Here is a 12,744-nt window from a genome sequence, read left to right as displayed (position 1 = left end):
TAGCCTGAAAAAACCTACAACAACCCAGTGATTCCGGCCATGAAAGCCTTCAACAAACATTGAATTTAGTAGGCTTGGAGACTTTTGACACAGAACCTCTGAGAGCTGTTTTGGGGGGTAGTGGTTGTTGCAGTCATGCCGGCCACATGACCTTGGAGGTGTCTACGGACAATGCCGGCTCTTCGGCTTAGAAATGGAGATGAGCACTAACCTCTAGAGTCGGACATAACTGGACTTAATGTCAGGGGAATACCTTTACCTTTACCCTTTAAAGCAGAACAAGAAGATCTCTATATGTTGTCCCTGGGGGAGCTGTGTTCACTGTATAGATCAGCATCTCATTTCAAACCTGTTCTACCCTCTTGGCTTTCCAAAATGGTCACTGATGAAGATTTTCAGCACTCTCTCTGAAGTACACTTTTGAGCAGTGCTGTGGACAGGGAAGCCATGGTAATAGCAACACTTTTCTCCAATTGTTTTGAATGCACAGTTCAGAGAACTTTCCCCTTGCTTCACTTCATCAATTCACTCCACCCACCAGCCAGTCCCACTCTTCCTCTAACTCCATATGTAAGCATCTTGGCAGAGATTAACCTCCTCACCCTCCTCTGCCTCCCTTCCCCACTCGGTGAGTGACTACCTTCTCCAGGGAGACGAAAGTACTCACATCTCTGAAAGACCATTTGCGACCCTTCACACTCACTCCAGCCTATGACTCTGCCTGGTGCTAACAGTCACATGTTTACTAATGCATTGCCATCTTTGGGTGGCTGCATAGGACTTTGGGGGTGTGTCACAGAAGGGTGGGTGGATGAAAGCTTCTTTGGAGAAGGGCATATGAGGATAAGAGCCTAGGCTGCTGCCTCTATCCTGGGAGAGATGAAACACCCACATATTTTAAAAATGATTTTAATAAAGTGTTGTTTTAACAGCCCTTGGAGGAGTCATTCATTTGAGAAGGAGTCCTCGCGTCTGTATTGTCGGAGGCAAAACTGAGGGACATTAATTTTTATTTATTTATTTATTTATTTCGGTTTCTTCTACCCCACCCTTCTCACCCCGAAGGGGACTCAGGGTGGCTTACAAAGGCACAATTCGATGCCAACATCACATAACAGTAGTGACACAAAATAACATCAATTAAACAGTTGAAACAGTTAAGCAACAATTCCTGCATTACAGCCCTAAAACCAATAAAAACAATACAAACCTAATTACTCCTCATAGAGGGTCAGCGTTCGCTATCTCATAGTTCAAATTCCAATTCCACATTGTCAGTCCTGTCGGTCCTAGTCGTTTGATTGTCCTTATCTAGTTGTCAGATTGCCCAAAGGCCTGGTCCCACAACCACGTTTTAACTTTCCTCCTGAAGGAGAGGAGGGATGTTGATGCCCTAATCTCTCCTGGGAGCGAGTTCCACAGGTGAGGGGCCACCACCGAGAAGGCCCTGCTCCTCGTCCCCACCAACCTCACTTGTGATAGCAGTGTGGTCGAGAGCAGGGCCTCCCCAGATGATCTCAGACTCCGCGGTGGGGCATAGAGGGAGATACGTTCGGACAGATACACTGGACTGGAACCGTACAGGGTTTTGTTCCCCTTGCTTCACTTCATCAATTCATTCCACCCACTTGGAGTCAAAACCAGCACCTTGAATTGTGTTCGGAACTGAACCGGCAGCCAATGGAGCTGACACAGCAGGGGGGTGGTATGCTCCCTGTATGACGCTCCGGTGAGTAGTCTGGCTGCCGCTCGCTGGACCAGTTGAAGTTTCTGAACAGTCTTCAAGGGCAACCCCACGTAGAGTGCGTTGCAGTAGTCTATTCGGGATGTAACAAGAGCGTGGACCACTGTGGCCAGACAAGACTTCCCAAGGTACGGACGCAACTGGTGCACAAGTTTTAATTGTGCATAAGCTCTCCCGGCCACCGCCGAGACCTGGGGTTCCAGGCTCAGCGATGAGTCCAGGATCACTCCCAAGCTGCGAACCTGCGTCTTCAGGGAGAGTGTAACCCCATCTAACACAGGCTGTAACCCTATACCCTGTTCGGCCTTACGACTGACCAGTAGGACCTCTGTCTTGTCTGGATTCAGTTTCAATTTGTTAGCTCTCATCCAGTCCGACACAGCAGCTAAACACTGATTCAAGGTAAAGTCGAAAGTGGAAAATGTGCAAAGGAAAACAAATCTTGAATCCTCCTGATGCATTGAATCAATTGTGGATTCAAGCCATAACATTCAATCTAATAAGTGCATTATTACTTTTTAGGCACCATTGTAGAATTCCAATCTTTAAGTGTTCGTGAACTTATTTCATAACCTCGGACAAGTTTCCTTTTCACATTGCTTTGTCATGAAAGGAGAATCGTGCCAAGGGCTTACCTCGGGATTGGATCAACATTTGAACGGCTGCTGGGCAAAGTTCCCTTTCAAAAATTGGTCAGCTTTTGTGGGCCTATAGTAGTTCTTGGTGGGATGGGCATACCAAGCCACCTTGTCTCTCTCCTGAGGAATCTGTACAAGGACCAAGTCGCAACAGTCAGAACTGACCACGGAACAACAGACTGGTTCAAGATTGGGAAAGGCGTACGGCAAGGCTGCATCCTCTCACCCAACCTTTTTAACTTGTATGCAGTACACATCATGCGATGTGCGGGGCTCGATGAATGCAAAGCTGGGGTAAAAATTGCTGGAAGAAACATTAACAACCTCAGATATGCAGATGACACCACTCTGATGGCCGAAAGCGAGGAGGAGCTGAGGAGCCTTCTAATCAAGGTGAAAGAAGAAAGCGCAAAAGCCGGGTTGCAGCTAAACGTCAAAAAAACCAAGATTATGGCAACAAGAATGATTGACAACTGGAAAATAGAGGGAGAAAACGTGGAGGCCGTGACAGACTTTGTATTTCTAGGCGCAAAGATTACTGCAGATGCAGACTGTGGCCAGGAAATCAGAAGACGCTTACTTCTTGGGAGGAGAGCAATGTCCAATCTCGATAAAATAGTAAAGAGTAGAGACATCACACTGGCAATAAAGATCCGCCTAGTCAAAGCCATGGTATTCCCTGTAGTCACCTACGGATGTGAGAGCTGGACCTTAGGGAAGGCTGAGCGAAGGAAGATCGATGCTTTTGAACTGTGGTGTTGGAGGAAAGTTCTGAGAGTGCCTTGGACTGTGAGAAGATCCAACCAGTCCATCCTCCAGGAAATAAAGCCCGGCTGCTCACTGGAGGGAAGAATACTAGAGACAAAGTTGAAGTACTTTGGCCACATCATGAGGAGACAGGAAAGCCTAGAGAAGACAATGATGCTGGGGAAAGTGGAAGGCAAAAGGAAGAGGGGCCAACCAAGGGCAAGATGGATGGATGGCATCCTTGAAGCGACTGGACTGACCTTGAAGGAGCTGGGGGTGGTGACGGCCGACAGGGAGCTCTGGCGTGGGCTGGTCCATGAGGTCACGAAGAGTTGGAGACGACTGAACGAATGAACAACAACAACATAGTAGGCATGTTCCTCGAGGTGGCTCACATGAGGCCAAACTCAAGAAATACATCAGTACAACAACAAAGCAAGCAAGCAAATAAAACAATACAAATAATATAACTAACATATAAGGAGTAACACACAAGAGGTTTAAAATACTATGGGCAGTGGCGGCTCAACCCATTACGCAAAGTAAGCATTTGCAGTACAGTTGATTTTGCCCAGGAGCGCTCTTGAGGCGCTCTTGGGGGAAAATAGACCTTGACATATGCGAGTTGTAGTTACTGGGATGTATAGTTCACCTAAAATCAAAGAGCATTCTGAACTCCACCAATGATGGAATTCAACCAAATATGGCACACAGAACTCCCACGACGAACAGAAAATATATATCAGTGATTGGTGGGGGTGGGGGCAAAATACTGTTTGAAAATTACCTAGGGCCGCCTCTGACTATGGGCAGGGCCAGATGTAGTAGATTAAAAAATTTAAAACACTGGGCATGCACAGAAGTAGAGTATGTCTAGAACAGGGGGGGTTTAGAGTGTAATATAGGGAGATCAATCCACTGGGTAGATAAAGTGCTTCAGAGGACATTTTGTAGAAAACTGGTCAGATCAGGGCCTTATTTCCTTTATTCAGGAAAAGCGCACTGGAACAGCCACGTTTTCAAGCTCCTCCTAAAGACTGCCAATGTGGAGGCTTGCCTGATATCCTTGGGGAGTGAGTTCCGGAGTCAGGGGGCCACCACAGAGAAGGCCCTCTCCCTCGTCCCCACCAGTCGTGCCTGCGAAGGGGGCGGTAGTGAGAGCAGGGCCTCTCCAGATGATCGAAGAGATCGCGTGGGTTTGTAAACAGAAATGCGGTCACACAGGTAGGCAGGTCCCAAACCGTTCAGGGCTTTGTAGGTGAGAACCTGCACCTTGAATTGAAACTGGAAAATGAACGGCAGCCAATGGAGCTCCTTAAACAGGGGGGTTGATCGCTCCCTGTAAGTTGCTCCAGTTAATAATCTGGCTGCCGCCAGTTGGACCAATTGAAATTTCCGAGCCGTCTTCAAGGGCAGCCCCATATAGAGTGCATTGCAGTAATCCAATCTGGAGGTGACTAAGGCATGGACCACCATGGCCAGATCCGACTTCACGAGGTATGCATTTTAATTGAAGGTGGCATTTTATTTTTCCCAACCCACCAGAGCACCCAATGCAATGCTACTCCAGGGCACTCAAGATCTACACTGCTAAATAGAACCCAGATTATCTGCTTTGAACTGGGTTATAGTCATCTATATAATCCAGATAATCTGGATTTTATTGGGCGATGTAGATGGGGCCTAAGGCCTCTTCCACATAGCTGTATAAAATCCCACATTATCTGCTTTGAATCCCACATTATCTGCTTTGAACTGGATTATATGGCAGTGTGGACTCAGATAACCCACTTCAAAGCAGATATTGTGACTGTGACGCAGCTGGCTGAGAGTCAGCTGCATTAAGATCACTACTGACCGGAAGGTCATGAGTTTGAAGCCACCCCAGGTTGGAGTGAGCTTCTGACCAATTTGTGTAGCTTGCTGTCGACCTTTACAGCCTGAAAGACAGTTGCATTTGTCAAGTAGGAAATTTAGGTACCGTGTATGCGGGGAGGCTAATTTAACTAATTTACGACACCATAAAAATCTCCAGCAAGCATGCAAAGGATGAGGAAGTACTCCATCAGTGTCACAAATGGACGTTGAAGCGACACTCCCCTGGTGACCAGGATACCCTCATCAAAAGCTGGAATGTTAAATAGCCTCTGTGTGCCTGTCTATATATGTTGTGTGTCCATGGCATTGAATGCTTGCCAGCTCTAACAGACCTCACTACCTTTGAGGATGCTTGCCATAGATGCAGGCGAAATGTCAAGAGAGAATGCCTCTAGAATATGGCCATATAGCCCAAAAAACCTACAACAACCCATGTACAAAGTACATTGTAATCCACCCTGAGTCTCCTGCAGGATGAGAAGAGCGGAATATAAATACTGTAAATAAATAAATAAATTATAAGGCTGTGTGGAAGGGCCCTAAGTAAAGACCCAATTGCGTAGGCAGATTGCCAGTGCACATGACTCTTGGAAGGGGTCTTGAAATGCTGTCTGGAAATGTCACTTGGGTTATCTAAGCTGGTCTGTCCATTCTACATGGTTCTCACCAATATGCAACTCATCAACATGGTTGTTATCTAAATTGGTTACAAATATCTAGAAGCACAAAGAACACTGATTTTAAAAGACTACACAGGAACATACATAAAAAGACATAAAATATATGTTTTGGAGGGGGGGGGAGAAAGTCTTGTGCTGCCTATAACTAAATCAGACAACCCTTTTATAGGCAGCCTATAAAAATGGGGGCTAGAAGTGGGAAGAGATCTTCTTTTGTATCCTTTTGACCTAGAGAAAGCCTTGGCATTCAAAGAAGATGTTAAGGTAGTGGTTCTCAACCTGTGGGTCTCCAGAAATCCCAGCCAGTGTACCAGCTGTGCTGTCGCACGCTGGGCCTGTGCATAAGACTGTAGACAGGACATAAATTCTGTGTGCCTAACGGGACGCCAGGGCTGCCTCCGACTAAAGGCCTTTGAATTTCCTTAAAACAGAGTCTTTAGATTGCTTAAAGGTTCAACAAAGTTCTTTATTAATGAAAACAAACAGGTACTTTAAGGCTTTCTTAACAGTCTATTGGCTCTCTCTCAATCTTGTCCACAGGGAACAGGCACTATCTTCTTAACTGTAACTAATGGGGAAATCCTTAACTTCTAATCTGGGCAGTCTGTCTTTGCCTCTGTTGGCGTGGAGCCCCTGCACCCGGTACCAACTGGCTTCTGGCTTCCACGAGTGACCCTTACCAAGCAGAGTTTTGTAGATTTCCAGGGGAAAAGAACTCAGGTTTCCGTGATGGCTGACTGAAGTCCTCCAGCAAAGGAGATGTAGGGCTGTATAACCCCAGCCAAACTGTGGGCTGTATATCTCCCCGGCCAAGCCGTAGAAGACGAAGCTTTCTACAGGAGCTCTTGGTATTATGTCCTGCATGAAAGGCTTCTCTGTGTGGACTGAACCCAAAATGGCTCCTATTCCCTCCAAAACACAAAAAGGGGGCGGGACCAGGGAACCTAACTATAATTGACAGGTGGCTTGCCCTATGACTGCAGCCAAAAGAAGACACCTATCTGCAGAGTCCCTGAAACTTAGGACTACAACAAACATTCAATGCAAAGCAAACAAAATTGGAACTCCTGGTACAGTTGTACCTGCACACCAGCTGTTAAGAGTTTCTGGAAGCTGAAGGCCAAAACATCTGGGGACCCACAGATTGAGAACCGCTGTGTTAAGGCAAAATGTATTTCCTCTGATTAACGCACTTTCTATGCTGCAGTAGTGTATCCTCAGCAGTAACGGTCTCAAGATCAGATGTGAAAACTAAGCTTCCTATTGCCTTCCAAAGACCAATTGCAAAACAAAGCATACTAAATACAAGAAGTGTGTTCAGGAAAGTAATGCAATATGACAAAATTGGTACCTGTCACCCCAGTAGCTGTTGGGAGCCTTCCTCCAACTGCTATCCTGCTGGTCATTGAGTGGGAGGGAGGCAGCCAGCAAGACACAACCTAGTTGTGTCTCGTATATTACATAAAACGATCCGAGAAAGTCCTTAATGGCAGAGCAGGCGGATGATAACATGGTGCATGTTGCAACAGCTGTGAAAGCGGATGAAGGCTGCAACTGCTAAGAGGCCACCAATCATTGCGGAATCCATGTCATTGGATTAGAACCTCTCTCTGTGCACTGATTTACACACATAAAACAAATTTGTGCACAGGCATCTTTCAAGCAAACCAGAACCAATGAAAGTCCCATGATGATCAGCAAGTAAGGACAGGAGCAGGACTATGAAATCTGGAAACCCCAGCATATGGGCAGTAGCTATGGATTCAGTCATTCTAACCCACTGCCTATACTCTACCTTTGGAAGACAATCATACTCAGCCACAAGTGATCTCCTATTATGATGACCTTTCACTATTTGAGGGATCACCTCTTGTAGAAACACGCTAAGCATATGTTTTTGGTGGACCTCTGACTTATGGGTCCTAGTCTATATAAATAAAAATGTTATGTTCGTTTGCGCGATTAACAGAACTCAAAAACCACTGGACGAATTGACACCAAATTTGGACACAAGACACTTAACAACCCAATGTATGTCCTTCACTCAAATTTTTTTGATTTTGTCATTTGGGAGTTGTAGTTGCTGGGATTTATAGTTCACCTACAATCAAAGAGCATTCTGAACCCCACCAACGAGAGAATTGAACCAAACTTGGCACCCAGTTCTCCCATGACCAACAGAAAATACTGGAAGGGTTTGGTGGGCAATGTCCTTTGGTTTTGGAGTTGTAGTTCACCTACATCCAGAGATCACTGTGGACTCCAACAATGATGGACCTGGACCAGGCATGTAGCCAGGGGGGGGGGGGGGTTGAGGGGCTTCAGCCCCCCCCCCCCCAAATTCTCATGGTGGTTCGTGAATTATTTAAACTGTTGTGTTTATTCATATCATGATCTGATCACCATACTCAATATATCCCATATGCATGGGGATATTGGGGTAATGATACAAAAGGTTTGCTAGGGTAGACCCTCTTTCACTCAGATTCAGCCCCCCCCCCCGAAATTCATCCCCCCTGAACCCCCCCCCCCCTCCGAAAAAACTCACACACACACACACACACCCGCCCCGAATTGAAATCCTGGCTACGGGCCTGACCTGGACCAAACTCTACACAAATACTCAATATGCCCAAATGTCAATACTGGTGGAGTTTGGGGAAAATAGACCCTGACATTTGGGAGTTGTAGTTGCTGGGATTTATAGTTCACCTACAATCAAAGAGCATGCTGAACCTCACCAATGACAAAACGGGGCAAACTTCCCACACAGAACCCCCATTCTTAAGACCATCCAGTCCAACTCACTTTACCAGGGCAAGAAAACATAATCAAAGCCCTCCTGACAAAGAGCCATCCAGCCGTAGATATAGGGAGAGATATATATGATTCACACACACACAGATATAGTATCATAGATTTGAAAAAAGCCCCTAAAGAAGGACAATTATATGTTGTATGTTCCAGGGTGGGCAAACCAGACAATCTCCACATCAACACTGACAAAGAAACAACAAGAAATACTGTTTTCCCACAAGTATCAAACATTACATATATTAGAAACCAACACTTTCTCATTTCTTTATTTTCCAAATCACCAGACTGGGCCACAGCAACGCGTGGCAGGGGGCAGCTAGTAGATACATATATGAAAAGAAGCCTCCAGATATTAAGACTCCCTTTGCAATTAAATGTCTCAGTCACAATGGCCTATGGCATCTGAAAAGGTAAGTTTGGTTGTTGTTTTTTTTAATCAGACATTTTTTAACTCAACATCTTTATTAATGACACCGGGATTGTGGTGCAGCTGGCTGAGTGTCAGCTGCATTAGGATCACTTCTGACCAAAAGGTCATGAGTTCGAAGCCAGCCCAAGTCGGAGTGAGCTTCCGACCAACTGTGTAGCTTGTTGTTGACCTTTGCAACCTGAAAGACAGTTGCATCTGTCAAGTAGGAAAATTAGGTACCACCTATGTGTGGGGAGGCTAATTTAACTAATTTATGAGGCCATAAAAAAGACTCAAGCAAAGCATGCAAGGAATGCGGAAGTACTTCATCAGTGTCGCAGATGGACGATGAAAGCGACAGCTCCCCTGGCAGCCAGAAAAAGTTAAATAGGCTTTGACTGTCTATCTATATCTGTTGTGTGTCTTTGGCATTGAATTTTTGACATATATGTATACATTGTAATCTGCCCTGAGCCCCCTGCAGGGTGAGAAGGGCGGAATATAAATACAATAAATAAATAAATAAATAAATAAATAAATAAATAAATGACTTAGATGAAGGGTTAGAAGGCATGATCATCAAGTTTGCAGGCAACACCAAATTGGGAGGGATAGCCAATACTCCAGAAGATAGGAGCAGAATTCAAAATGTTCTTAACAGTTTAGAGAGATGATTGGCCAAAACCAACAAAATGAAGTTCAGCAGTGACAAATGCAAGATACTCCACTTAGGCAGAAAAAAATTAAATGCAAAGATACAGAATGGGGGACTCGTGACTTGAGAGCAGTACGTGTGAAAAAGAGCTTGAAGTCGTTGTGGACAACAAGTTAAACATGAGCCAACAATGTGATGCGGCGGCAAAAAAAGCGAATGGGATTTTGGCCTGCATCAATAGGAGACTAGTGTCTAGATCCAGGGAAGTCATGCTGCCCTTCTATTCTAACTTGGTTAGACAACGCCTGGAATATTGTGTCCAATTCTGGGCACAACAATTGAAGAGACATATTGACAAGCTGGAATGTGTCCAGAGGAGGGTGACTACAATGAATAAAGGGTTTGGAGAACAAGCCCTATGAGGAGCGGCTTAAAGAATTGGGCATGTTTAGCCTGAAGAAGTGAAGGCTGAGAGGAGACATGATAGCCATGTATAAATATGTGAGAGGAAGTGAGAGGAAGCCACAGGGAGGAGGGAGCAAGCTTGTTTTCTGCTGCCCTGAAGACTAGGATGCGGAACAGTGGCTTCCTAGTCCTTATGTACAGATGTAAAGGAGATTCCATCTGTACATAAGGAAGAACTTCCTGACTGTGAGAGCCGTTCAGTAGTGGAACTCTCTGCCCCGGAGTGTGGTGGAGGCTCCTTCTTTGGAAGCTTTTAAACAGAGGCTGGATGGCCATCTGTCCGGGGTGCTTTGAATGCAATTTTCCTACTTCTGGCAGGGGGTTGGACTGAATGAGATCTCTTCCAACTCTATGATTCTGTGGTTCCATGATTATAGAGTCTGCATTCACCATCTTAAGACACAAGATTTTATCTCTTCTGCAGAAGTAACTGCAGAAGTAGTTTTACAGACTACATCTGAGATCCTGAATCTGAAGACATACTGCAAAATCTTGCACAGGTAAAATAAAACAAATATAATAATAATAATAATAATAATAATAATAATAATAAACAACTTTATTTATACCCCGCCACCATCTCTCCAAAGGGGACTCGGGGTGGCTTACATGAGGCCACACCCATCAATACAGAAACACAATATCATACAAAAACACAACCGAAAATCGAAAAATAAAATAATATAAAATACAAAAATACCAAATGCAAATTATACAGCACAACAATATAAAATCAAAACATTAAACCACTAAAAATGAACACAATGGGCAGGGCCAGTTCAAACATTAACATTTTAAAACACTGGGAGATAGGGCGGTGTAAAATATCTTCCTTTGCCCCAACAACTCATCTTTAAAACTATAGCGGCCCTTCAATACTACCATTTTCTGATTGGTGGGGAACATTAGGAATCAAATTGAGCAGCATCCAGCTCTATTGCTATAGCTGGCTGCATCCTTTGTGACTTTCCAGGGGTCCTACAGGGACCCCAGAAGGTGATTCCAGTGCTCTGTGGGACGCCTCTCTGCTACACAGCAAATTCTGTGGCACATATCACCTCTAGTAGTTATGCAGTGGTGAAAACAATGATTCTGATCTTTGTTTAGGGCTTTTTAGGGGCATTTTCAAGGTCAGCTTTTAGTTTTCTCCGATTCACAGCATGTGCTGAGCAACTGATGAGCTGCTCTGTTGTTACTACTGTTAAAATCGGTTGCCTGATGAGAGGATTGGAAGGTAGTCATCGTAATACCAATTTTCAAGAACTTTCCCCTGGATCTAGGAAATTGCAGCATATTGGCTTAACTTGGTAGGAGGTAGTATTAAAGCTGGGATTATTTAATGGATAGAAGGAAAATGTCTTGCTAGGAAAAATCAACATGGTTCTTGCACATTGGGAAGTTCTACCTTGCCAGTGTTTTAAAGCTCAGCAGACTTGTAGATGGGAGGCGGCCCTAGGTAATTTTCAACGGTAAGCAAACAGTATTTTGCCCCCCCCCCCCCCACCAATCATTGATATCTATTTTCTGTTTATCGTGGGAGTTCTGTGTGCCATATTTGGTTCAATTCCATCATTGGTGGAGTTCAAGATGCTCTTTGATTGTAGGTGAACTATACATCCCAGTAACTACACTTGCCGCATTTGCTCCCTTGCCTGGCCCGCTTTGGGTCCGGAGGCGTGCCTGATGACCCCAGCGTGTGCACCAAAAGTCACCTCTTCTCCTGACTTTCTCCTCAGCCATTGGGACCAAGAGAGAGAGAGAGAGAGAGAGAGAGGTGGAGATGCCCACCTTTCCTGAAGGTAGGTGCAAAAACAAAGGAGGGAGCGGAGGTGGGAGATACCTCCAGCAGGGGGGGCTCTCTCTCTCTCTCTCTCTTTCTCTCTCTCTCTCTCTCTTGGTCCCAATGGCTGAAGAGAAAGTCAGGAGAAGAGGCGACTTTTGGTGTGCACACGGTGGAGTCTTCAGACACGCCTCCGGACCCAAAGCAGGCCAGGCGCAGCGGCTCCGCCCCTTGGCCCACCCGCGGATTGGGGAGAGGAGAGGAGGCGGGTGGAGCACTGGGGGATCGGGAAAGGGAGCCAGTCATGGGGAAGGGATCGAACGCGGAGAACGATTGAGCGCCGGCTCTACTCACGCACCCGGTGGCTGGGTGGAGCAGGAACGAGAGGGGCTAGGCAAGGCTCAAGGGCCCGGCCCCTTTGGGAAGAGGATCACCCGGCAGCGAGGCAAGAAAGCCGAGGCTCCCCCCCGGACTGCTAGGGCTGTTGTGAGCTGAGGGGGTGCTCCTCAAGTGGCTGTCGAGGGGCATTTACAGAGGCGCCTCTGAGCCCCTGGCAAAAAAATGTGTTCTGCGACCGCTTACTTCGTGTAATGGATGAGCCGCCCCTGAGTAACACAGTAGATGAAACATACAAATATAGGATGGGCAACAATTGGCTTGAGAACAGTGCATGTAAAAAACATCTAGAAGTTAGTGTGTCCCAAGCCGAACATGAATCAGCAGTGGCATGTTGTGGTTAAAAACACGAGTTTTGTTCTCAGTTGCATCAACAGAAATAAGGGAAGTAATAGACCCACTATACCTGCTTTGGCCAGACTTATCATAGAATCATAGAGTTGGAAGAGACCACATGGGCCATCCAGTGCAACCCCCTGCCAAGAAGCAGGAACATTGCATTCAAAGCATCCTTGACAGATGGCCATCCAGCCTC

Source organism: Anolis sagrei, chromosome 2 (assembly GCF_037176765.1).
Source record: "Anolis sagrei isolate rAnoSag1 chromosome 2, rAnoSag1.mat, whole genome shotgun sequence".
NCBI classification, from domain to species: Eukaryota; Metazoa; Chordata; class Lepidosauria; order Squamata; family Dactyloidae; genus Anolis; species Anolis sagrei.
The sequence above is the reverse complement of the archived record's forward strand: the minus strand, read 5'-3'. Positions refer to the sequence as shown.